Source organism: Ochlerotatus camptorhynchus, unplaced genomic scaffold, assembly GCF_037179485.1.
Source record: "Ochlerotatus camptorhynchus isolate MF236.1 unplaced genomic scaffold, CSIRO-AGI_Acam_v1.1 ptg000434l, whole genome shotgun sequence".
NCBI classification, from domain to species: domain Eukaryota; kingdom Metazoa; phylum Arthropoda; class Insecta; order Diptera; family Culicidae; genus Ochlerotatus; species Ochlerotatus camptorhynchus.
In genome coordinates this window covers 11,590,153-11,615,518 of record NW_027040920.1, presented here as the reverse complement: position 1 = coordinate 11,615,518, position 25,366 = coordinate 11,590,153, and the positions used below count along the sequence as shown (strand labels likewise).

At 41.0% G+C, this 25,366-nt stretch overlaps 1 protein-coding gene across 3 annotated transcripts in view; it reads left to right on the top strand.

Moving 5' to 3' along the window:
- LOC135711711 (uncharacterized) overlaps positions 1-25,366 on the top strand; it is a 135,272-nt gene that overhangs the window by 10,011 nt on the left and 99,895 nt on the right. The window contains exons 1-2 of one of the 3 annotated variants that reach the window (XM_065234672.1): positions 4,507-4,680; positions 4,852-5,315. The exons of 1 other annotated variant lie outside the window; for it this stretch is intronic. The gene's annotated coding sequence lies outside the window, so the exon portion shown is untranslated. Of the gene's footprint in view, positions 1-4,506; positions 4,681-4,851; positions 5,316-25,366 lie in introns of those variants that run through there. One more of the 3 variants, XM_065234670.1, reaches the window with a different exon arrangement.

Sequence of the window (25,366 nt, the reverse complement as noted above, 5' to 3'; positions counted from 1 at the left end):
CTCACCTAATCTATTGTATGTATCTGATAGCGCGTTGTTTTTTTCTCAGCTTTCAGATGGTGACCACAGAATCAAAACCGGTGGTTTCGAACATGGTGCGTTTTTCTGATAAAATCCAATATGGCGGAAAATTAAAGATAGCCGCCAAAAAAAAATCCCCTTCTGAATGAAAACCTTATCCTTCCTCTTCATAATATCGTGTTGTTTGCAGAAGGGTTCCATATGAAATTTCAAAGATTTAACATAATGAACATGTCCAGAATTGCTAGAAATTCAACTTTTTGAAAACTATAAGGCCCCTTGGCAAGCGAGGATTCCATTAATGTGAACAAAAGAAAGTGTCAACCCCATTTTTTATCAGTTTCATCCAATCAACCGAATTTATTATAGCGTGATTCCCTCTCACCCCAAAAGGCCTTTGTTCAATTCCAGACGCCGTCGCCGGGATTTTCTGAGACATAAAACCTCTGATCACGCCTTCCTTCGGAAGGGAAGTAAAGCCGTTGGTTATCCCGTCAACGATAGGTAGGGTCCAGGTGTAGGAGCTGCCTCCCTGGCTTCGTAAACATTGGTACTCAGTACGGAAAACAAGTCCTGGTCAAGATAGCTTGGCCTTTATTATTTATTTATTCATCCAAAACCTCATTAAGACTAGAATCTGTCTAGTTGGCCCACCCTGAAGAAGGTTCTAAAGAGTGTATTGTCGAGACATTTCAAGAATGACTTGCTGTAAAAAGGTTATATGACGAATGCATTGAGAACCATTTTAAATCCTTGTACAATAAAAGCCATTTGGCATCAATACTTGTGCAATTTGCCCTTGACGCTTGCTTTCTTCTGATTCTGCGTTTGAAAGCCCCACTCGATTATGCTTTTCTCTGTCTCTAGGAGGATCCATCTTTTAAGTTTTATTTGGTAACAGTGGGAGGTTTTGTGATACACTTCATTAACACCAAACCGCATCAATATTGTATGCTTTTTGATCCCGTTTGAAACCGAACGGTTTTATAATACCTTTATGAGGTATTTTGTCATGACATCAATAAGATAAATACTGATTGATTTACTGAACAGTTTTGTAAAGGGATTGAGTGCTGCATTAAATTCAATTTTAAAACCAGACACTTTCTGATTTTCACGTCAGGCTTTAAAAGATGTTTAAAATAGCATAAAGCTGAACTACTAATCAAGAGTGTTTTCACTTTTAAATGCTGTTTTAAAATTCAAAGGATTGCTTATTGCCATTATTAAACCACAATGAATCAGAGTTAAAGCCAAAAGGCTGGTAAATTGTTACTTGGTTGTTTTCAACGAGAATTACTCATTCCAAAAGTTTGCATTTTTCATTCGCTTTTTTTTTATTTCAAATAAATTTTAAAATTTATCAAATTGGAGATTAAAACTTAGTTCAATATTATTTTTTTTTACTCAAAATTACAAAAGGAAGGACCGTTTATATTTCTCTCAGAAACACTTTGTTTTTTTTTCTACAACTTTGTTTTACACGTCATTTCGATTAGAAGTGACATTTCCGTGTTGCAATTTATTGAAAAATGACGCCATTTTGTAAAAATTTACAAGTTCTAAACAAACCGAATTTAAGCATAAATGCGAATGATTGCCCATTACAAACAACTATGCAAAGTTTCATGCAAAGCGAAGAAGGTCGAGTTATATTGATTCGTTATTTGGCGTGGAACTGCTCTCATTTTTACGGGTTTCAAGCCATTTTGCGTCTTAAAGGTTTTATTTGGAGTTTTAAAGGTCGTTTTGGCCATAAAATATATGTCATCAATATGTGGGTCACGAGTTTATGAAATTTCTCAAAATGGGTTTGACTCAAATGAAAGTTTGAGAACCAACAATCTAAGTGGTAATGTCAATCTAATCTAATCTAACATCAACACAGCTAGTTCATGAAAGCATCCTGGGAAATTATAGATATACTACCATCCTTTCTCTTATCTATTTGGTATATTTTGTACATCAGAGATGCGCAAAATATATCAAAACGGCCAGGTCTACTTTGCAGCATTTAAGGGGCAAGAGGATTCAGAAACATCGGGCCTGTTTAAATCCAAGTTTTAAACACGATGCTTCAGAATTCAATAAATGGATTAAACCTGGACATCTCGTACCGTACGATCCGTTGTTATAAATGATTGGTCGTTGGGAGCATCTAATCTAATAAAGTTAGATGATGCTCCATTTTCCTCGAGTGGTTGGTACATGAGCACGAACTCTTGTCTTAGCCCTATATGGCTTATGGTTATAGCGCCATTACTCGCTTTCTGAAAAGAGAAAAATGGAATAAAAGGCCGTAGGCGAAAAGAAAAGGAAGAAGGAACCCTAGTTCTATCTTCCCTAGTGTAAAAACTGAAAAAAAACGGGTCTCTAATCAATCTACAGGAAGAGTTCGCTAAAACTCACAAGGACTTGCGAACTTTTCCATTTGTATGTTTCATAAAACCTCGCAAAATTTTCCAACGCTGAACACGAACAGGTGAGAGCTAGATTTCAGTAGAGAGTAATAGAACAAAAATATATTATAAATTTAAGAACATATAAATGAAAATAAAGGGTAAACAAAGGTACTTCTAAGACTTTTTCGAGATATTTCCAAACTAATTAAAAAATTCTTCCGGCAAATCATGATCACAAAAATGGAACTAGGTACAAAACTTCAAACGTCTAAAACCAGAAAAAAAAGCACTAGGACGACTCTCTTGCCAAATGAACCAATTGGCAAATCTATGTTGGAACTTGGCCAGACCCACTCGTTCCCAACAATAGCGCACTCGACATTTGATTTCTCATCAAAATACAGCACGAAAGCGGCTCTTCAAAATGAGGTTTAAGACAAAGTTGTAGAAACCGAAACAGGTGAATATATAAACAGCAACGAACTCACCAAATGAACGATGGTTTGCCCGTGAAGCAAAAACTTGGAAGACTGTTGCATCTCCTAGTTTTAGCTCAACACTTCAAACCATTCCATCGGATCTTCAAAGAAACTCTTGTACAATCCACCTCCAATCCAATCAGAATCACCGGGCCAACTTGCCAATCGCCTAATAACAGTTCTGACGAAAAGGATGCTGATAAAAAAAAACACTTTAAATGCATTTTACCCGATCACTTGCTTTGCACTAAAGTTCTTTTCTAGAACTATGTTATCGAGTGGCACATTGTTTCGGGCTAAAACACGATCCAACAATCTAAGTGGTAATGGCAACTGCAGTTATTCAAATTTGGTCTTTGGTAAAATTGTTCAAAGTGAAGAATCACCACCCCCGTAACGTAGGTAGATCCCCTTTTCCTGATACGTTACGGGATGTAAGATCTACCACCGATTCATAGTCTTGACTACTTCAATCTAGGGGAACAGGCTTTTTCAGTAATCAAAGGAACACATCTTGTTACTTTTTATGCCTTGTTGATAGTGATAAGTCCTCGGGTTGCCTGGACCGAGGATGATCTTGAAACAAGGAAAAAAATGAGTTAGTTAGTCTTCATCTATGTGATTCCTAATCTTCTATTCGTTGTTCCCTAGTTTGAAGTGGTTAAGACTAGGGTTCTGATGCATGGTCACTATCGGTGTCATTCTTTAATTTTGTTGCTAAGGAATCCAATTTTGACTGACAAAGGGGCGCACCTTTGGAGGGTGTTCCAACACTCCGAAGGGTATAAATAGCGGGACCTTTCAATTAGAATCGATTCCTTGCAATGAAGGCAAGAATGACAACTGTATCAAAACCGAATACTTCATCATTTCTCAATAGTGATGAAGTAATACGACTTACACTAAACTAAGGATACGGGATATACTACATTAGATCAAATTACTGGTCGTAGTAGTTTTATGTCCCGAACAGAGGAGAAAAAAAAGAATCAGTTATCAATTATTCAATTACAGTGGTGCTGGTGATGTAGTGGTAAACGTGACTGCCTCTCACTCCAAAAGGTCTGGGTTCAATCCCATTCGGTGAAATTTGATTCAATTACATCAGATTGCCCTAAAGTGTTTTATCGAAAAAAAAAAAAAACAAACATCAATTTGTGACCCACGTGAATTCCATCCAAAATGTGTTTTGTCTTTCATATCTCAGTTTCGTAAAATTCCGCCAAATATGTAGATGCATCACCAGAATCCACTCTGATAATAAATGCCCATTTTACGAACCGTTTCCCAACCTGCCTTCCTATAGAACCATTCTCGTACTGCACAAACAAGAGCACATCGGTTTTTTCCCGTGCAATGTCACACCACCACCGGAAAAGTGCACTCGCCTCTCAATCGCATCCCACGGAGCGTAGGATTGGAGAAGAGAGCCAGCAGAGAGGACCCAAGCAAGAATCCTCCTGCAGAAGAGCATGGTGAAAAGGAAAAATCAAGTGACGCTCACTCGAACGTAGGAGTGGGTACTCGCTCACAGCTGTCACTTGGCGTCCCCATCACCGACCGGCAATATCTCCCACCAGCACCAGCACCAGCAGCAGTAGCAGTAGTGTCAAGTGTTTTCCTACGTTTCGTGTCGTTGTCGGTGCCCGGCCCAGCCGTGTCGTATGTGTCACCAGATCTCAGACAAAAACACATCGCCCGCGCATCGGCACTGATAAGTGAACCGGAAAGATAAATGCTAAATGTGCTACAAGAGCAGAAATCGAACCTCGACTCCGGTATTGGATTTTCCGATCCCAAACCCTCCCCCTCTCTGAGCCACTAGCGGGTGTGGGTTGCCGATAATATTATCCTATCGATAACTTTTCTGGCTCGCTTTTTCCAGCTGTGTGCCTGTAGATTCTTCTTATTCATGTTTGCTTATTTTTTTCTATTGTTCAATATTCTAGCATTTTGCGCCGGTGGAAAATGCTTCGATAGCGTGTGTTGGTGTTTGTGTATGTGTTTGAGGAAAAAAATGTGGGTTAATGAGTAGTGTGGAAATAGTGTGAGCGAAAAAGGCCTGCAGTAATAATAATCATAATACACACATACTCCCGAGCCAGCCCGTTTGTGACGTGAGTGAGTGCGAGAAAGAAGGAAAAGTGGAATCACCACCGTCGTTGCCGACGTCGTCAGCCGAAGCCGGGTGAAATTAAAGCCAAATTAGTGCTATTCAATTGTGTGTAGAACGGAGTGAAAGGACGACGCCACGGGGCAACGGAAAGTGACGTCAGAGCCGACGAAGGAGAAGAATTGGGTAACTAAATAGTGATTGTGCCGATTTTGCTGATTCGATTCGAGAAGAAAAACCAGGGAAACGAAGCGAAAAAGTTTTATCACGACTGAAGCAGATTTTCCGGAACCAAAAAAGGTAGGTAATGTTCCAAACAGTGTGATATATTTTTTTTTTTGTATGCGTAAGGGAGAACAGCCCATAATGCACCCCTGGGGTAAAATGCCCACTTATAGAAAAACAGCGATAACTTTTCCTCAGATGCATTTTCCGGGTAACGGATTGTGTTTGTTTTCAACTGGAGGTTTCGCAAATGATTCTTGATCATAAAATCATATATTGACCTACTGATTCCCTTAAAAAATAGCATTTTGTGCAAAATATGATACAGTTGTTAAAATCGTCGACTTCAAATTAAGCTTTTAACAGCATATATCGCAAAAATTGAACTAATTCACTTTTCGTATATTTTTTAGATGTTTTACTTAATGAATCACAGTTTAACACTCTATTGCGACCTTATTTCTGATGTAACATAAAGGAATAATCATCAGGCGTCAGATCACCATGAATCAGGCGTTTTGCCCCGCTATCATATTGGAACCAATTTATAAAATACCTTGAAAATCATGAAAATGCATCGTTCTGTAGTTCGAAATCACTTGATCTTCGTAGAAAACATGGTAATGAACCAAACACCATTACTTTCTTCTTGATTTTAGCTTCCATACGCCAGCAATTGACGATTTTGCTTAAACGGTGCGTTTTGCACCATCCTACCCTACGGAAATTTTCGGGCACCCAACCAACAAGTGTAGTTATAAGATAGGGAAGGGAGGGAGGTAGAAAAAGTTTTCGAAACTCGGAACTGATTGTACTTGACAGGGACAAAATTGCCACATTGCGGTGTGCTGGAATATTTTATTTAACACTTGGAAGAGGGGGTATGTATAGGTACGGAAAGCTAAAAAAAAAAACGAACAGGTCAACCGTTGGAATGGAAGAATTTTCGTTGCTATTTATCGGGCATTTACGGTTGAAATTTATGAAAATACTCATGAAATTTGTATTATACGCTTGTTGCGGACAAATCATTAATTGAGCTATCAGCAGCTTCGGTTTGATTATTTTATACCTTTAATCGTTTTACTATTATCTTGACTGAGGTTTGATTGTCAATTATCTACCACAATACGCCTCCGTAAGCTCAATCGTTTTCATTTTTCATTCACTATTGCTTGCATTTCCTCTTCCATAGCAATTAATTTGACTTCCATTAAATTAACACATGAAGCAATGGTTTCTATTGCCGTCGTAAATAAAAATAATGTACAGTAGAGACCGCATTTTCATTGTGCATAAAATTAACTTATTCGGAAGAATACGTATAACAACATTTAATTTCATGGTAGTAAAATTATACCACTGCATACACATTCTATTTCAAATATATGCTCCTACCAGCAGTTGCACCTACAGTTGTTATTCTCGCTAGGCTCTCCAGGCCAGCAGAACAACAGTACATCAGGGCAAATCGGTTTTCGGAGGGATGATATATGACTTGCCGAAAATAGAGCACTGCATGCGATGGCATCCTTTTTCCTCGCGTTCGTACCAGCCAATAAACATTGCGGATTTTAGCCAGATGACCGGATGATGATCCCAGCAGTCGCTGGCAGTCAGAGCCCGAATCAAGCGTACACAATAGATGTGTACATAAGTAGTGCCACAGACAACGTTGTTGTTCACTATTAAGCTGGTGTAGATCATTCTTCGTCCGACAATAAATTTTAGTTTGTTTTTCTTCCCTATAGGTACACATCTCGATTGTCGATTTTTGAAAGGCTTCTGTTCATAGGCTTCGTGCATCGAGAGCGTAAAAGGATGTGCAATCAGAATTTATTGTCTCCGCTGCATGGAAATAATGCTTCCTGTTTTCCTAAAATTCGCCGAGCAATGTATTAAAAGGATCATTAAACAACGTTAAAGTGCTATTCGAAGAATTTCAAGCTTCACTTGAATAAACTCCCGATTTGTTCCAATCGTTGCGTGTGCCAGCGCTATAACTCCCACCAAGCAGGCAAACATTTAAATCTGCAATAAATTTTACTGCTCTACCTTTTTTACTCCTAATCCAAAGAAAGCAAGCTCCACATGTTCGCAAACATCTTGCCTGGGGTTGGCACACATGTTGCGAGCGGACAGAAACTTGCTACATTAAGGCGGAAGCTTTCCTCTTTCCACCGGCCGTTACATGAAGTTACTGCGAGTGCTCCTAGAATAACGATTTAACCAAATACGAAGTTGAACTGTAAAAGGAGAAAAGAGCCGTTATGTATCGAGTATGTACTTACTGGTACTTTTATTTTATTTGGTGAGTTAATGTGCTGTACATAAATAAGCAACAGCAACAGCATGTGAAAGCTCACATAATGTACCATGTGTAAAGAATATTAGCGCACGTAGTTCTGTTCGGTAACGTGTGGAAGAATTTGATATTTAGATATTTAAAATTATACTTGAAAACACTGTTTGAACATTCTTTAAAGTTGACTAAAAATAATACTATGGCAATAAAAGAAAAAAAAAATGGATTTATCTATTTTGTGCGAGACGGAGTACCCGGATACTTAGATTCCATTTAAATAACACGGTGAAAAATAGTTCCGAATGAACTCAATCGTGTAAAAATCCAGTACTGTGCGTGCAAATAAATGCATTACAGGTAAGGTACACCGGGGGAAGTGGATACAAGAAAATGCATAGTTCAACTTCAACTTGATGTGCAACTCTTAAAAATGCATCGATTTTTATTCTGTTGATTGTAAAATGAATGTGGAAGTGTTGTGCATAACACAATATAAAAATAAAATCATTAAGATTACTCGCTAGTGCTCACCAAAGATTTAAAAAAATTGACTCGATGGTCCACTTACCCCGGTGGTTCGGGGTAAGTGGAACAGCGATATGTTTGTAATCATAATTGAGAAATAACGATTGTTTTTTTTTTTTTTTATAATTACTTTATGTGTACAGGCTCAATCGAATAAACTTTACAGAGCCGAGTTATCCTTTGCGTTATACATTATTACTGTCTTAAATTTAAAGTTAAAGGAACTGGACCGAGTACTCGCGGTTGTCTCGAGGTTAGTGGAGATTTACAATTTTTTGGATGGGAAAAGGGAAGAAGGAGGTTTGAAATGTGGTTTACGATACAACTATTTAATTAATCCTAAAGCATGAAATTATTTCTATTCATCTTGAAAACAAACATTGAAAAAAAAACCCACACGTACAAAATACAAACTAAGCACAAGGTTAATCAAACTTACAATCTAAGGTTAATATCCTTAAAGTAAACATATATGAGTTTCATAAACTCCAGATCGCGTCTAGCCAAAATATCCCGAACTGGAACATTAGGTTGTCTACCTCGAGCCCGAAGGGAATCATAAAAATGTGATCTGACTCCACGATACTCCGCACAAGACCAAAGGATGTGATCAGCGTCCTGGTAACCTTGTCCACATTCACAGAGATTGCTGTCTCCCAACCCCACACGGAACAAGTGAGCGTTTAGACAATAGTGATTGGACATGAGACGAGACATCACGCGTATGAAGTCTCGACTCAAGTCCAACCCTTTGAACCATGCAAACTTCGACACCTTAGGGATAATTGAATGTAGCCATCGTCCCAAGCTCCCTTCACTCCATTGATGTTGCCAGCTAACGAGCGACTGCTGACGATAAATAGAGAAAAATTCACTATAGGCGATCTGTCGATCATAAATGTAGCCTTCCATAGCGCCCACCTTCGCAAGTGAATCCGCCTTCTCATTGCCCAAAATTGAGCAATGCGAAGGGACCCACGCGAAGGTGATGATGAAAGAGCGCACGGATAAAGTACTAAGCAGTTCTCGTATTTTCAAGAGAAAATACGAGAAGTGCTTTACCGGCCTAATTAAACGGATAGCCTCGACAGAACTGAGACTATCCGTAAAAATAAAGTAGTGGTGTGGAAGAAGTGAAGCAATAGTTTCCAAAGTGTAGTGAATTGCTGCCAGTTCAGCCACATACACAGAACAAGGAGCTTCAAGTTTTCGAGAGGCGCTATGAAATTCATTAAATACACCAAAACCAGCGGACTCCTCTATTAGAGATCCATCTGTGAAAAACGTTCTTGCAGAATCAATATGGCCAAACTTTGCAGCGTATAATGACGGAGCAATCATAGGACGATGATGCTCTGGAATTCCGCGGATTTCCTGTGTCATAGATAAATCAAAATTCACTGAATTGCCGAAATCGGAGAAGATTACACGATTGGGAATATTTCTTGAAGGGCTGACATCCTGTGTTAAATATAGGTAGTATAAAGTCATAAAACATGTTTTAGGATTTAGCTCCAGAAGCTTCTCAAAATTTTCGATCACCAGTGGGTTCATTACTTCGCAACGGGTGAGGAGCCTCAGAGATAACTCTGAAAAACGGACGGATAGTGGCAAAATGCCCGCCAGCACTTCGAGACTCATAGTATGAGTCGAATGCATGCATCCTAACGCGATACGAAGACAGCGATACTGGATCCGTTCCAGCTTGATGATGTGCGTTTTAGCTGCCGACTGGAAACAAAAACTACCATATTCTAAAACCGATAAAATCGTTGTCCGGTACAACGTCAGAAGATCTTGTGGATGGGCTCCCCACCACGTTCCGGTAATTGATCGAAGGAAATTGATCCTTAGTTGGCATTTTCGTCTCAGATACTCAATGTGGGATCTCCAGGTGCATTTGGAATCGAACCAGACCCCAAGATATTTGAAAGACATAGAATGAGTGATCGGTTTACCCAAAAGTTGAAGCTTCGGTTGTGCTGGGCTATGCTTCCTAGAAAAAACGACCAACTCAGTTTTCTCCGTGGAGAATTCGATACCTAGCTGAATAGCCCAAGTAGACAAATTGTCCAAGGTATCCTGTAAGGGTCCTTGCAGGTCAACCTCTTTTGGCCCTGTGATAGACACTACGCCGTCATCTGCAAGTTGTCTCAACGTGCAATTGTCACTAAGACAGACATCAATTTCTCTAACGTAGAAATTGTACAAAAGGGGGCTTAAACATGAGCCTTGGGGGAGACCCATGTAGCTAAATCGAAAAGCTGTAGAGTTTCCATGAGAAAAGCTCATATGTTTTTCTGACAGCAAATTGTACAAAAAATTATTCATTAATGGAGACAATCCACAAGCGTGGAGTTTCTCTGAAAGAACTTCAACGGATACTGAATCAAAAGCCCCCTTGATATCCAAGAACACAGAAGCCATTTGCTCTTTCTTAGTAAAAGCCAACTGAATTTCCGAGGAAAGCAACGCGAGACAGTCGTTCGTTCCCTTACCCCTACGGAAACCAAATTGAGTATCTGAAAGAAGGTGGTTCGTCTCAACCCATTTGTCGAGGCGAAAAAGGATCATTTTCTCCATCAATTTCCGAATACACGACAGCATCGCGATGGGCCGATACGAATTGTGATCCGACGCGGGTTTATCAGTCTTTTTAATGGCTATCGGGAACAATATTGAGCTCCAAGAACTGATTGTACAAGCTCAACATGCGCCTCTTAGCGACGTCTGGGAGGTTTTTCAGCAAGTTGAACTTGATTCTATCAGATCCCGGGGCAGAATTGCCACACGAAATGAGAGCGAGTGAAAGTTCCACCATTGAAAAAGGCTGACTGATTTCGTCTACCGAATTCGCGGTTTCGCGAGGAATCAACTTCGACGGCACGGAATCCGGACACACTTTTCGCGCGAATTTAAGAATCCATTGATCCGAGCATTCCTCGCTTTCGTTGTTAGTAGATCGGTTACGCATTCTTCGCGCCGTACTCCAAAGCGTATTCATAGACGTTTCGCGCGACAATCCGTCTACAAACTGCCGCCAGTAACCCCGTTTTTTGGCCTTGATGAGGCTCTTGAGTTCGCGTTCAAGAGATGTGTATGCGTCGAAATGCTCGCGTGTTCCGCGTTTCCGAAAAAGTTTAAACGCGTCGGACTTTTTACGGTAAACCTCCGTGCATTGTTGATCCCACCAGAGCGATGGTGTTTTCTTACGAATAGACGATCGCGGCACCGGTCGTGTTTGAGCTTGAAGTGCGCTGTCGACGATGAGATTAGAGAGGAAATTATATTCCTCCAACGGCGGAAGCTCTTCCACTGACGATGCTGTATCGTATATCGCGGATTGGAACTTAGTCCAATCGATGTTACGGGTTAGATCATACGCGACGTTAACGGATTCTGACGAGTTGAACCCACTGGCAATCGAAATTTTGATCGGCAGATGATCACTACCGTGTGGATCCTGGATTACATGCCAAGTGCAATCCAACGATAGTGAATTGGAGCAAAAGGTGAGGTCTAATCTGCTACCATTCGAGGATGGACCAGCCAAACGTGTTACTTCTCCATTGTTAAGTATTGTCATATTGAAGTTGTCGCAGAGATCATAAATCAAAGTAGAACGGTTATCATCGTACAGCTCCCCCCAGCCTGTACCGTGGGAGTTAAAATCTCCCATGATCAACCATGGAGCGGGAAGTACCGCACATATGTCGAAAAGTTGTTTGCGATTAACAGAGACTCTAGGAGCAATATATACAGAAGCAATACAAAGGCTCTTACCTTTAATGGTAGCCTGACATGCGACAACTTCAATACCGGGGAATTCGGGAAGATGCACTCTATAAAAGGAATGGCACTTTTTGATCCCCAAAAGTACCCCTCCTCCACGTGAATCCTCACGATCCAATCGAATAATGTTAAAATCGTAAAAAGGGAGATCAATTTCTGAAGAGAGCCATGTTTCACAGAGGGCAAATGCATCGCAATTATTGTTATGGACTAAATACTTGAACGAATCTAATTTCGGAATAAGACTTCGACAATTCCACTGTAGAACAGTGATCAAATCCCCGACCTCGTTTGGAAAATTATCCATCGAAGGAGATGATAGCTGCAAGAAGGGGCCATTTTGAAGTCAATTGCTTCAAGAAGGTCGGAAGCAATGTGAGGACAATGCTTTTCAGAGGATCAGAAATGTTGAGGTATTTGAGAATACCGTCCACAATGTCATCAAATGAGAACAGCCCAGATGAAGAAGGGGTTTCTGTTCTTAAAATTGGGGCATCAGGGGTTTTGGATGTCCCCGGAAGAGGTGGAAAATCCTGGGTATAATCAGTTCTGCGGAATCCAGGAGGAGTAGAAGTCTCCTTTTTTCCACCACTCCTTGATTTGGGCAAGCTGATTTGGGGTTCTTGATCTGCAACTTTCCGCGAACGGATGCGTTTTCGTTTCCGGGCAGAACCTTCCGGAAAACTGAAAGAAACTCCCTCCTCAGCCAAGTCAGAGCCAGACTCGTCATCTGACAAAAGAGCGAAGGGATTTGTTTCGTTGGTCGATGGCTTGGGTGTCTTAAGCATTTCTGCAAAAGACCGCCTGGAACGTTCCTTAAGGGAGCGTTTCATTTTGTCCCCGAGCTGTTTGTACGCCGGGCACGACGAGAGAGCATGAGGAGGAGTTCCATTGCAGTACACGCATTTTGGTGCAGTAGCTGCGCAGGCGCCATCCTCATGCTTCTCCCCACATGTGGAGCAGCGTGCCTTGTTGCCGCAGTGGGAGGCCGTATGTCCCAACCGCTTACAATTCTGGCAGTTCATGACCCGAGGTACAAACAACCGCACAGGAAGACGAAGTTTTCCCAGCTCGATGTATTGAGGAAGGGCAGATCCAGAAAAGGTCACCCGAAACGAGTCTGTGGGGGTAAAACTCTTTTTACCCTCGCTGAGCGATACTGATTTCATTCTATGAACGGCCAGTATCTTTACCGGAGGAAGCAAGGGGTTCTTGAATCGGCCAACCGCTTGCTTCTCCAGTATCTCGGGGTTCAGGCTCGCCTCAGTGACCACGCCTTCGAGCTCCACATCAGAGGCTGGAATGTACACCCTATATTCCAGTGTGAAAAATTGGGAAACAGCAATTTCATTGGCCTGTTTCAGGTTAGCGACGGTCACACGAAGTTTGTTGTGCCTAACCTTCGTTATTTCGGTCACGGCAGAGAATCGCTTTGTCAGATCATCAGATATCTGAACAACATTCAAGGGTTTGTTTTTGGGCTGAAAATAGACAACCCATGGGCCAGTCGAGTCATTCGGGTAGGCCCGCAATCTGGAGCTTTTCTCAGCCTGCCCATTGTCAGACTGAGACGACGAACCATGGATGACATCATCATTTTTCTTAGATGAATGGTCATCCATGTCGTCTTCTGACAAAACATCCATTTTGTTCAACTAGTGGGAGCGCAAAACGCTCTCCCACTGAACGCACAGACACAATACACAGAAAACACTACAAACACAGAAATACAAAATGAAAATTTAACTAATGGGGGAGTAAAAGAAACAAGAAAAAAACAAAAACTTATCTGATAATCCTATACTACTACCACCGAGCGTTATATGTGTAGGCGTTTACACAGATGGCTGGGAAGCGACGCGCTGCGTGGATGACCTTCGCTGTGGTGCACTTGTTCGAGGCGCGGCACTCAGCGCACACAGGCGCACGATGATTGATGAACGATGTAGATGTAGAAACGGGTGCTCACACTCGATGATGATGATGATACGTGAGCGGGTATGCGTAAGCGCGTATGCGTGACCACGCAACGATGATGCCCAAATTTGTTTGCGAATTTCCAATAGCACGGATTAATCGTTCCGAAAATGACACTTTCTACTACAAAAAAAACTCACTTTTCGATCAATTTACCGGGAACTATGCCAGGAGTCACTTAGTGAGAAAAAAACTGATAATTTATATCAAGCGAATACCGAGAAAACTTCCAAAACAACGGAGCGCGAAACAAGTCGACCGTACTTCTTGCTAGGACGCAGTGAGATGAAATAACGATTGTGATTGATATAAAATGCATTCAGAATATCTCAAACACGCTTAAATGACTTATTTCTTATGAAATCATTTATAAGTACGTAATAAAAATTAAAATAAAGAAAGAAAACCCAGTTCTTACGATTTTTTTTAAGTTTTTTTTTACAAGATTCTTAGCCCTTAGTTCTTAAGAAGTACACCGATGAAAATGGATAAAAATACAATACAAAGTTCGACTTCTACTTGATGTGCAACCTTCAAAATTGCAATATTTTAGGTTTCTTTACTGTAAAATTAATGTGTGACTGTTACATATAACATACACACAATATCTCATTGCTTGCATTAGGGTCTGCTCACATATTACGTAACGCAAGAGGGTGTAGCTGTAGAAGGGTATCTGAAAACGGGTTATATGTCATGAATTAGCTGATATGAAAAAAGTGACGAGCGAGTATGGGGAGTATTCAAAATCTCACCTTTCAACGTTAAATAGTTTATGAACAAGCCTTTATACACAAAAAATACGAGATTTTTAAAAGCTGACTTGCTCCCCAACAAACAATTTTAGCTGCAGATAAGCTTATAAGTCAAAATTTGCCTTATGCAGCTAATTTTTGTCTGTATAAGCTAAGCTGCAGCTAAAATTGTTTGTTGGGTCATGCATTTACATTGACGATATGGGGTAATTGGTTCATCGGGAGTTTGTTATCATTGAGATTGTGGAAGAAATAATATGTATGGAACGGTTCGACTGGGAATTGATGTGTGTTGTGAATGGCTGTTCAGTCTCGACAAAATCAAAATACTGCTATTTAATTTTTGTCCCAAAATAAATAGTTAAATAGCAGTATTTTGATTTTGTCGAGACTGAACAGCCATTCCCAGCAAACAATTTTAGCTGCAGACTAGCTTATATAGTTAAAAATTAGCTGTATAAGTCAATTTTTGGCTGTATAAGCTAATCTGCAGCTAAAATTGTTAGTTGGGTTCACAACACATAAGAAATAATATACAATTAGAGTTAAAATATCTCCAAACACCTTTATTGACTTTTAGCAAATCAAATTATTTTTCTAGTCGATAAGCAACTTGACAATAAAAAAAATCCTATCCTTAAATCAAATGTTCTTCAAAGGGAGACCGCAATAGTGTGCCGATTATTATTTGAACGTTCCAATACGCTTCTTCGCAGAATCTTTGATAGTCTTCTTTGAGTTTTTCAATGTCTCCAAAGCATCTGATGAGGTGATTACTTCGGCTCCCGCGCAGATCTTTCGTCGTTTTTCTTTCGAGGCTGATGAACTTTGCTTAACATATTCCAATAAAACTTTTTCAAAAGATCCATCAGCTGCAGATGCGTTTTCTACCTGCACACTGGCATGTTGTATGTTTACTTGGCATGTTAATTCGTTCGTAGCAGATGTTGTGGCACGTTGAAGTCGATTAAACCTTTCAAGTGCTCCTGGTTCGTACTTCTCATCAGGAATGACTTTGTCAGAGAAGGGGAAAATCCCTGCTTTCTTGAACCCGCTGATAATGTTCGTCATATCGAATTGGTTCCACGCTTGAGAAATAAGTGTAGAAAACTCTGATTTTGAAGCCTTGACTCCGTAGTTTTTGCGCTGCCAAGCAATTAAGAGTTCGTCATACCTTTGCTTAAGGGATTTGAAAACGGAAAGATCCATGGGTTGAAGCAAATGGCTTGTGTGAGGTGGAAGTTTCAATATCACCACTTGCTCTTGCAACGCTTTTTCAATCAGCCTGAGACTGGTGTGGGACGAATGGCCGTCATAGATTAGAAAAACGGGTCGTTCTTTCGGGATCGCATTTAAAAATTGACGCTCGAAGTAATTGTTAAATGTCTCAGTATCCATCCATCCGTTCGGCGTAGATGCGTAACTTAGGCCGGGAAACTCGTCCTTTTTCGAGGTCATCCAGCTGGTCCAAACGTTTTTCGCTTTAAATATGATCAGCGGAGGCAGTTTCCCACCTACTGCATTAGCACCCATCAATACAGAAATATTCTCCTTAGCAGGTCCTGCTGTAACGCGATGTGCTGCTGTCCCCTTTGCTCCAACAACTTTCACACGCGTTGGGTCAAGACAGAAGCTTGACTCATCCAAATTGTAAATACGATCGGGAGGCACTCCCCGAGTTATCTTCTGGAGCAATTGAAAATAATCAGCCATGATAAAAAGATCAATGCATCTCTTGCGGGCGACCTCGACAGCTTGAGGCTTCTTTTGAGACAAACCATGGCGTTTCTTGAAGCTGTAAAAGTATTCGTCTCCAGGCATCGAATTCTTAAAGGGGTTTGGAACATCATTTTCTTTTAAGTACCGTGCAATAGCCTGCAGTACTTCAGACTTGGATAAGCCAAACCCCCACTTCTCCATGGTTTTAATGCATGAGGCAATTTTGGCTTCTTCGTCTATCGGAATCGCAGTGGATCTATCTCCCGTAGTACTTTTTACGCCTCTTTGGCCATTCACTCGCTTGTATAGGGTTGATCTTGGGATTCCATAGCATCTTGCAGCATGTGACCAAGTCATTTGTTTATTTTTCACAGATTGAATGGCAGCATCTAACGTAACTTTAGAATATGTAGATACTGGCCTTTTTCTAACGTATGTCCAGGTCATTGTCGCTGAAATAAGATAAACAATAAAATAAATAATCAATTACAACAATTAGCATGAGAAAAACCCACAGACAATGGTCCATTTTTATGTAAACACAGCATGTCCCACTTCCCCCAGGGCTATCAAACATTGGGGGAAATGTATCATTGCAAATTTAATTTCTTTGATAGTTTGAAGCACTGAATATTTGTAGTGATCCCAACAACCACATCATAATAGTTACCAACAATACGAAACAACTGCAAAAACTGGTGGTTGAAAACTATACGAAGCTTTTTATTACGATGTGAGCCAACTTTTTGCGGAACTGAGAATGGCGTATCAAGGAATTAGCTACGTTAGTGTACGTATGCTCTCGATATTATCGTAGTGTTGGTGTTAGTAGGTCACTAGGATCCAATACATCTTTATTATGCAATTATTAGTACAAAATTTCAACAGTAGAATTTTATAAAATGAAATGTTCCACTTACCCCGATGGTACACTTCCCCCGGTGTACCTTAATGCAAAATAAATATCAACCATCCATCAACAAACGAAGCATTTGTTTTTAATATCATCGTAATACAAAAACACGTGTTTACGATTACACGATATTTACGTTCACTCCACTTTTATAGAATTTTCACTCAAAATTACGAACTTTATTTTTCTCTACTACTTTGTCTCAGACGACTTTTAAATTAATTATGCTACCATACTTCTGCATTCAGTAAGATTAACATCCGATGTCCCTTCTTTTTCAAATATTCTATACACAAAATACTTTCTAAGCCCCAACCTGGTTGTTGTTGTTTATATCTTTTTTGAGGGATTTTAACCTTTAAGGTCATTCATCCCTTCAGTAAATTAAATTTTTACATTTCATTTATACATAATTATTGTTACATTTATATTTCTTCGTAGAGACCAGTGTCTCTCACATATTTTAATAGTTTTTCTTCACAAGGTAATGACAAAACCTCCTCCAATGAATAATTATTCAAATTATTAGCCAAACGTTCTGTGCAATATGCTCTGCAATCAATAAGAATATGAAGACGGACTGAGTAGCACCACATGTGGTACTGTTTGGGGGTTGTTCTTTCGTTATCCAGTAACTATGGGTAAGTTACACTCAACACACTCGTCCAATTCGAAACCTCGACAGAATGCGGCGATCTTTGGGATTTCTATGTTCAGGCCAACAGAGAGTGTAATTTTTAATTCTTATTAAAGTGCAAGACCTATTTTTTCACCACTACAAATCCCATTTCTCTCGGATCTTATGCTTGGCCCATCTGCAGCCGTCAGATGAAGGGACGGACATCTCTAAAGCATCAAGTTCTCGACCAATTTCAGCCAACCTGTCCGCCTCCTCACTGCCACGAATTCCAGAGTGGCACGGAACCCAACAGAAAGTGACTCTATTATCTTTAGCAGTAATTTCTGCTTCAATCAACCAAGGATGACGTGTTGAATCGGAGTTCATTTTACGGAGGCAGCTAGCGGAATCACTAAAGATAACTATACGCTTGCTGGGATTTGAACTCATATTGGAGGCTTTCATTAGAGCATAGGCTTCAGCACTGAAGATTGAAAAAACCGAGGGAAGAGAAGAACTGAAGCTGGAATTAATCGAGACAGCAGTTATGCCATATTCAACCCTTCCATCAGTGTAGATGTGATGATGATTATTATATTTTTCTGAGAGAAGTTTATAAAAATATTGCTGAATTTTAGAAGGAGGATCACCGGATTTGACTATAATATTATTAAGTAGAGAAAAATATATTGAGGGAGATGTTTGATTCCAGGGGTGCGTTTTTGTTCTAGGTAAAATTGCTATTGATGGTATATTGGAATTTGTAGTTGACTCAAAAAGACCAATCGTTCCAATAACCAAAGGAACTTCATTGCGGTCAGTGAGACTCAACCAACGAATAGCTTTCGTAACAAGGCAAACTAACAGATAGTATTCGAATGGAAGCTGGCCACATTCTGCCATGATCGCAAATGTGGGACTTGTTGCAAAAGCACCTGAAGCAAATCGGAAGGCTTGGTTGTACAGCGAACGTAACTTTTTCATCACAGCATCACCACCATCTACTAAAGAGACCAAATCCATAGAAAATTTGGGTAATAGACATGCATTAATTATCCTGAGAATTGTATGAGCACAGGGCACTCTCGCACCAATGGATTTAATTACTCGTATTTTATTTACGGTTACCTTTCGAACAGCGTCAGCATGGTCTTTAAAGTTTAGGCAACGGTCAAGGTAGACACCAATAATTTTAAGATTCGGTTTGGAAGGGATATTTTTTTTTTTTGTATATTAATTTATTTGTACAGGCTCAATCGAATAAACTTTACAGAGCCGAGTTATCATTTGCAATATACATGATTAATGTCTTAAATCTAGAGTTAAAGGATACTCGCGGTCGTCTCGAGGTTAGTGGAGATTTACAATTTTTTGGATGGGGAAAGGGAGAAGGAGGTTTGAAATATGATTTATTATACAAATATTTAATTAATCCTAAAACATGAACTTATTTCTATTCATCTTGAAAACAAACATTATAAAAAACTACACGCACAATACACAAACTAAACACAAGGTTAATCAAACTTACAATCTAAGGTTAGTATTCTTAAAGTAAACATATATGAGTTTCATAAACTCCAGATCACGTCTAGCCAAAATATCCCGAACTGGAACATTAGGTTGTCTACCTCGAGCCCGAAGGGAATCGCACAGCTCAGATCTGACTCCACGATGCTCAGCACAAGACCAAAGGATGTGATCGGCGTCTTGGTAACCTTGTCCACATTCACAGAGATTGCTGTCTCCCAGCCCAACACGAAACAAGTGAGCGTTTAACGAATAGTGATTGGACATGAGGCGAGACATCAGACGAATGAAGTCTCGACCCACATCCAACCCCTTGAACCAAGGACTCTTCGACACCTTAGGGATGATCGAGAATAGCCATCGTCCCAAACTTCCTTCACTCCATTTATTTTGCCAGCTGGCGAGCGACTGTTGACGATAAATGAAGAAAAATTCATTGTAGGCGATTTGTCGATCGTAAATATCGCCTTGCATAGCGCCCACCTTAGCAAGTGAGTCCACCTTCTCATTGCCCAGAATCGAGCAATGATGGAAGGGATAATGGTTTGTTTAATTTTCAGGTCAGGAAGTTTACTTATTCCCTTTCTGTTGGCACTAATATGAAGATGTTGAGATTTTTCTGGAGAGATAACAAAACCTCTTTCTTCTGCCCAGTGAGCAACTATGTTCATAGCGGATTGAATTCTTTTACGGGCTAGAGATTTGAAATTATGGAATGAGATTAATGCATAAACAGCATAAACAACTGCATGCAAATAAGGTAAAGAGTGGGGGCTATTACGGAGCCTCGTGGAACTCCGTTCTCTTGTATTCCGACCTGCGATACCAAGCGTAACTCTAAATTTTCTATCTTCAAGGAAGCTCTGGACATAACGACCCATACAACCTTTGATTCCCCATTCTTCGAGGGACTGTAAGATGGGGAAACACCACGCACGATCGTATGCCTTAGATAAATCTAGGGATACACAGTCACCATGCATACCGCGATCAAAGTGTTTTTCAATAAGGTCTTCCAGCATAGTCAAGTAGTCATCAGAACTTTTATCGGGGTGAAAAGCAAACTGTCTGTTATCGAATAATCCTTGCGACTCAAGCTCAGTCAATAGCCGTCGGTTAACCATCTTCTCAAGAACCTTTCCTATGCAGGGTTCTTTAAATTTTCTTGAATATACAGCCTTTAATATAGTTCAGAGAGAAAGTTGATTCAGGGGCTAGGGTTTCCTGTAGAGCTATTGCAATGGGTTTGGATTGGGAAATAAGTAACTGTAATTCTGGAAGTCTTCCTTATAAACCAAGTAAATTCCATTGAAGTGGGAGATGAACAAGAGGAAAGTTGGCTATCGTTTGGGTTGGGTGAGCTGGCCATTGTTAGGTAGTTGGAGGGGTAAGACAAGAGTTGAAGGTTTCGGAGGGTTCGCTGTTCTGTAAGTATTATAAACGGTATTTTCTGGGGCCTTCTTAATGGAGGGAGGGGTTATTTCAGTGGTGTAATGGGGCGTTTATGGGAAATTTTTGAGCATTGCACAGAATGAAACTTAGCATTGAAAGAGTTGTCACATTACCTTTCAGGTCTGTTGTAGGCTGGAGTCGGTTTCCATGGCCGTTTCTTCCTGTGTCCCGCCATTTTGTATGAATATGTATTTTGCGTGAAATATGTAAAAAATGAGGGACTTCGGATGTTAATCCAGCATATATAGAGGTACCAAACATGTTTTGCAGTCCGTATGTCTTTGTAGTCTTACTTACCCTACCAATCAGGCTAAGGCCTTGTTGTCCTCTGCTGTGCGAAGAAGTCGTCTCCACTCTACGCGATCCATGGCCACACTTCACCAGCCTCGTAGTCTGCGAAGCGTCCGCAGGTCACCTTTTACGTGGTCGATCCACCTTCCCCGCTGCGCGTCTCTTCTTCTTGTTCCTGATGGGTCGCTTTCGAGAACCATTTTCACTGGGTCGTCATGTGGCATTCTTACGACGTGCCCAGCTCACCGTAGTCACCCAATTTTTGCAATGTGGACGATGGATGGTTCTCCCAGCAGCTGGGCAGCATCTTCTGTTCGAAAACACCGTCCTCCATGGCCGTCTCGTGGCCGTAGAAGACCACCGGTCTAATCAGCGTCTTGTAGACAGTCAACTTCGTACGGCGGCAAATTTTATTCGACCGGAGCGTCCTCCGGAGTCCACATTAGGCACGATTCTTTACCATAATGCGTCTTTGAATTTCTCTGAGGGGTATCATTTTCGGCGGTCACCAGCGAGCCCAAATACACGAACTCATCGACCACCTCGATTTCGTCTCCGTCACTCTGAACTCGGGGTGTCTTCCCTAGAACCTCTTCCTTTCATGTATGTTGTCTTTGATGCGTTGATGGCAAGTCCAATCCGCCTAGCTTCAGCCTTCAGTCTGATGTACGTTTCCGTCATCGTCTCAAAGTTCCGTGCCATGATGTCGATGTCATCGGCAAAGCCAAGAAGCTGGGTGAATTTCTTGATGATCGTGCCACTCGTGTCTATCTCGGTCGATTGTGTCGTATGCGGATTTGAAATCGATGTACAAATGATGTGTGGGTACGTTGTATTCGCGGCATTTCTGCAGAACCTGCCGAATCACGAAAATTTGGTTTGTGGTAGCGCGGGCACACCACGAATCTCTTGCAAATGGTGACAGGCGGCGGCATAGAATTTGGGAGAGGACACCGCTCAGCAGTGTGATCGCGCGGTAGTTGCAGCAATCCAACTTGTCGCCTTATTTGTAGATTGAGCATACGACACCTTCCATCCACTCATCCGGTAATATCTCCTCCTCTCAAATCTTGGCAATTACCCAGTGCAGTGCTCTAGCCCGTGCTTCACCACCGTATTCTAATAGCTCACTTGGTAGTTGATCTACACCAGTTGCTTTGTTGTTCTTAGAACATCGACCGAGCGATGGTGGGACTCCACCAAGCCATAACCGTGGCTGACGAGGCGTACGTCCGACGAGTTTATGTGAGGGGTAAGTTTATTGCCATTGATTCCCACACCCAACTCTTGATTCGCCTGAGAAATGTTCGTAGACGCCAGTTTCATTTGCTTGGCTCGAATATCCAATGTCCGCTCGAAGATCAGGTAGCGCAATGCGTTCAAAACCTAGATGCCTCCCCTTGTGTCGTGCCTCCGGCGGATATGATTACAGTACAACAGATTTGCTCAGCGCTGAAATGCACCAAGAACATGAAAGCTCCCGGGTTCGACGGGAATTTCAACTTGATCTTGAAGAGACTCAGCATGAAAGTGCAGGGTCTTCTAACCGCTATCTTCAACAGATGCTTGGAACTGCACTACTTTCCAAGCATCTGGAAGGTAGCAAAAACCATACCAATCCGCAAACCAGGAAAGGATCCAACATTGCCTTCAAGCTACAGACCAATCAGCCTCCTTTCAGCGCTGAGCAAATTGTTCGAGAAACTCATTCTTAATCTTTTGCACAAGTTTGTCGAGGAACACAACATGCTCCTTCCGGAACAGTTCGGGATCAGGAAGGTGCACTCCACCAATAACTAGCTAGTACGGGTGATGAATAACATTCGAAGTAACAAAGCTGTATCCAAGTCCACAGGCATGGCCTTGTTAGACGTAACTTCTACTTCCTATTACATCTGGTTAAAATCACCCGTACCTACCGCCAGCAAAGGTCGTTTAAGGTATCGTTGAATGGTTGTCTTTCAGACACGTTTTCCATCCCAGCAGGAGTCCCGCAAGGCAGTCTGCCGGGCCCCTTGCTTTACAGCATTTACACTTCCGACATTCCTCTCCTCGAAGACGGTTGGTTGTTTTTCCTGTTCGCAGCTGATACCGCAATAGCCGTCAAAGGAAGGATGCCTCGCGAAATAACGAACAAACTTCAACGATGCCTGAACGCCTTTGCTGATTATGCCACCACGTGAAAAATTAAAACCAATCCCTCCAAAACACAAGCGATCATGTTTCTACATCGGCAATCGCCAAAACTGAAACAGGCTCCATCTTGTACTGTAATCATGGATGGCACAAGGGTTGAGTGGTATGACGAAGTAACCTATCTCGCGATGTTGTTCCATCAAAAGCTCCTCTTCCGTTCGCATGTAGAGAAAACTGTAGTCAAGTGTTCTGCCTTGGTTAGGTGTCTGTATCCGCTGATTTGCCGCAGATCCCGCCTCTCAAGGGTGAACGAACTGGCTGTCTACAAACAAATCATAGCACATGCGATCCTCTACGCAGCTCCGGTGTCAAAATCATGTACGCAAACTCACAGGAGCAAAATCCAGGTCGCTCAGAATAGAGTGCTGAGGATGGTACTTGATCGTCCTTTAGATAAAAGAATATTCGATCTCCATCTAGAGGTGAACGTTCCAAAATTAGTTTTCAAAATTGCTGACATTAAGACTAGGCAAATGAAGACTTGTGCAAAAATGCAATACATCAGAAAATGCTTTGATAAGCCATTTGTGTATAGTAGGTTGGGTATATATAGCAGTTGTAGGTTAGTTGTAGTTGTAAATAGTAGTTTTAAGTAGTCTCCATTTTCAAATTTATAACAAACCAATTCCACCAAGGTTCGTATTCTCTAAACAGGCCTGATAGGACTAGGAACTGTAATTAATAATAATTGAAATTCAAAAGAACTAAAGTTGAAAAGACGCATCTGTGTCACTTGATAAGTAATTCATGTAAACCACACAAATTCAAGAAATATAGATCACTTAAAGTCATTTTTTTTTTTAAGAGTTTGACTAACATCTGGAAGATCAAAGGCTGGTAGCCTGTCGTTTTCTGCGCGTGCTCCAAGGTCTGTTGCCGTGCCACCTTCGTTGAGGTGCCGTCCAAGTCCTTGCACATATCGGCTTGCTGCACGTAGCCTTTGCGCGAACTATTTAGCTTCTCGTAGAACTTCCGTGTGTCGTTTACGCGGTACAGATTTCCCATCGCCTCGCGATCTCGGTCTTTCTGTTGACGCTTCTTTCTTCGGAAAACCGAGTTTTGTCTGATCCGCGACGCGATAGTTAAAATTCAGAATTTTTTTCTGTGTAGCAACCGCTTAGTGAGAAAATTCTGAAAACTGTCTACCTACCCTCGGCTCATAGGCACCAGCTTAGGGAGTGGGAGGGTGCAATGAAATGGCCATTGAGATATGTTTCAAACATTAAATTGTTCATAACATGTGTTTAAATTACGAACTTTAATTTTTTTTTTCTAGTAGAACCTTTGCATTCTAATCCTGTTTATGCAAAAAAAAAAAACTACAAGGGACAGCCCTATAGGGTTGTACGCAATGGTGTAGGATTACGTGGTTTTATATAATAAATCTTATTTGTTAACTGCAGCAGGAGCTTGTGTTTTGTGTAGTAATAGAAATTTGAGCGGGGTTCTCTCTGTTTATACTCTTTATTATGACTCACGAAAAGCTGCTGATCCCGATCAATAGCGGTGCGGCTTCTTCCTCCTTCAATGGATGCTCATGTGAGCTGCAGCTTACTGCTTGCAGGCCGCCTTTCGTTGTGACTGGAGAACACCACCACTCACCATGCGGTGATTGAATAAACACCGTTTGGTGAGACCGGATCGAATTCAACTTTGAAATCTGTGCTAGGGAAATCGCTTCTCGCAGGCAATCGGTGATAATTTCAAATTTCATAGCAACAGTTACACATTCGTGCAATTTTCAATAGTGACATTTTGAAAAACGATAACGTCTTTAATTCAACAGATGCGTAGAAATATTTCTGATCCATTGGTGATAAAATTATTGCAATTGGTCCAGGGGAAGCTGAGTTATTAACGTTCAAAATCTTTCACGATTTTGTTACATGTTCCATTTTCGGTTTTCACAAAGTGTACCCCCATATAGAAATCACAGACGTAGTCCTAAGTCAAAAAAATGATAAAAATGGCTTACGTACCCCTTTTGCTCGCAACGGTTCATATGTATCCTAAGATTACGCCATCTAGGAAATAGCTGTGCACGACAAAGCT